The following is a 3020-nucleotide window of genomic DNA, read 5'->3' as shown; positions in this document are numbered from 1 at the left end:
ATTATCAAGCCTTGAATGAAGTGACGATTAAGAACAAGTATCCACTGCCGATGATCAATGATCTGTTTGATCAGCTGCAAGGAGCTAAAGTGTTTTCGAAGATCGATCTATGATCGGGATATCATCGGTTGAAAATTCGAGAGAAGGATATACCAAAGACAGCGTTCACCACGCGGTATGGATTATACGAGTATATAGTCATGTCATTTGGACTGACTAACGCTCCTGCCTATTTTATGAGCATGATGAACAAGGTGTTCATGGAATATTTGGACAAGTTTGTTGTGGTGTTCATTGCTGATATTATGGTATACTCGAAGAATGAAGAGGAGCACAAGGAGCATTTGCGGTTAGTTCTCAAGAAACTCAGGGAACACCAGTTGTATGCTAAGTTCAGCAAATGCGAATTTTGGTTGAAGGAAGTCGGATTCCTTGGACATGTTATATCAGGAGAAGTTATAGCAGTAGACCCCAGCAAGGTTCAGTCAGTCACTGAATGGTTGGCACCCACTTCAGTTAGCGAGATCCGCAGTTTCCTTGGACTCGCAGGATACTACCGGAGATTCATTGAGAATTTTTCCAAGATTGCGAAGCCAATGACTGAACTATTGAAGAAGGACGCTAAGTTTAAATGGACAGATGATTGCGAGGCAAGTTTCTAGGAGTTGAAGGAACGTTTAACTACAGCCCCAATGCTAACACTGTCAAATAAACATAAGGAGTTCCAAGTGTACTGTGACGCCTCTCGCTTAGGACTTGGATGTGTGCTTATGCAGGACGGAAGAGTTGTTTCGTATGCCTCACGACAACTAAAACCTCATGAGTTGAACTATGCCACGCATGATTTGGAGCTAGCAGTCGTAGTGCATGCATTGAAGACTTGGAGACATTACCTTATTGGAAACCATTGTGATGTGTACACGGATCATAAGAGTTTGAAGTACATTTTCACCCAAAAGGAGCTGAACCTTAGGCAGAGGAGATGGTTGGAGCTTATAAAGGATTATGATATGAAGCTACACTATCATCCCGGAAAGGCCAATGTTGTAGCAGACACTTTGAGCCGGAAGAGTTATGCCAATATCCTTGAAAGTAAGGGATTGCCGAGGGAGTTAGCAGTGGATATCATGGAACTACAATTGGAGATTGTTCCAAGAGGTTTCGTTGCAACATTGGAGGTTCAGTCTACATTATTGGGCAAGATTCGAGAAGCTCAGAAGGATGACAAAGAGATTGCCGAGATAAAGGAGAAGATGAGCAAAGGAAAGGCCAAAGGTTTTCGTGAGGATGAGCACGATACCTTATGGTTTGAGGACCGAGTTAATGTGCCCAATAACCCAGAGATCAGGAAGTTAATACTTCAAGAGGCTCATGACTCACCATACTCGATACACCCTGGAAACACCAAGATGTATTTGGATTTGAAGGAACGTTTCTGGTGGACTGGTATGAAGAAGGATATCGCCGAGTATGTAGTCGTATGTGATGTTTGTCAAAGAGTAAAGGCAGAGCATCAGACACCAGCAGGACTGTTACAGCTTATGCCGATACCTGAATGGAAGTGGGATAAACTTGGCATGGATTTTATCACCGGATTGCCCAGAACCAAAGCAGGATATGATTCTATATGGGTAGTAGTTGATCGCTTGACCAAAGTGGCTCACTTTATCCCAGTGAAAACCACCTATACTAGTGTTGGGGAACGTAGCAGAAATTCAAAATTTTCCTACGTGTCACCAAGATCTATCTATGGAGAAACTAGCAACGAGGGGAAGGAGAGTGCATCTACATACCCTTGTAGATCGCTAAGCGGAAGCGTTCAAGTGAACGGGGTTGATGGAGTCGTACTCGTCGTGATTCAAATCACCGATGACCAAGTGCCGAACGCACGGCACCTCCGCGTTCAACACACGTACAGCCCGATGACGTCTCCCATGCCTTGATCCAGCAAGGAGAGAGGGAGAGGTTGAGGAAGACTCCATCCAACAGCAGCACAACGGCATGGTGGTGATGGAGGAGCGTGGAAATCCTGCAGGGCTTCGCGAAGCACCACAGAAGAGGAGGGAGAGAGAGATGCAGGGCTGCACCAACGAGAGATCGAATCACGTGTCTTATGGGCAGCCCTAGGCCTCAAATATATAGGGAAGGGGAGGGGCTGCGCCCCTTCTAGGGTTCCCACCCCTAGGGGGGGCGGCAGCCCTAGATGGGGATCAAGGGTGGCGGCCAAGAGGGGGAGAGGAGAGGGAGGCGCACCAATATGGGCCTTAAGGCCCATATCCCTTAGGGTTTGCCCCCTTTCCACCTCTTAGGCGCCATGGGCCCTTGTGGGAGGCGCACCAGCCCACTAAGGGGCTGATCCTTCACCACTCTTAGCCCACGCAAGCCTCCGGGGTTGGTGGCCCCACTTGGTGGACCCCCGGGACCCTCCCGGTGGTCCCGGTACATTACCGATAAACCCCGAAACTCTTCCGGTGACCAAAACAGGACTTCCCATATATAAATCTTTACCTCCGGACCATTCCGGAACTCCTCGTGACGTCCGGGATCTCATCCGGGACTCCGAACAACATTCGGTAACCACATACAAGCTTCCTTTATAACCCTAGCATCATCGAACCTTAAGTGTGTAGACCCTACGGGTTCGGGAGACATGCAGACATGACCGAGACGTTCTCCGGTCAATAACCAACAGAGGGATCTGGATACCCATGTTGGCTCCCACATGTTCCACGATGATCTCATCGGATGAACCACGATGTCAAGGACTTAATCAATCCCGTATACAATTCCCTTTGTCAAGCGGTACGATACTTGCCCGAGATTCGATCGTCGGTATCCGATACCTTGTTCAATCTCGTTACCGGCAAGTCTCTTTACTCGTTCCGTAACACATCATCCCGTGATCAACTCCTTGATCACATTGTGCACATTATGATGATGTCCTACCGAGTGGGCCCAGAGATACCTCTCCGTCACACGGAGTGACAAATCCCAGTCTCGATTCGTGCCAACCCAACAGA

This window comes from Triticum urartu, chromosome 2A, assembly GCF_056163025.1.
Source record: "Triticum urartu cultivar PI428250 chromosome 2A, HENAU_Tu73, whole genome shotgun sequence".
In the NCBI taxonomy this organism is placed as follows: Eukaryota; Viridiplantae; Streptophyta; class Magnoliopsida; order Poales; family Poaceae; genus Triticum; species Triticum urartu.
Note: the sequence above shows the minus strand (reverse complement) of the source record.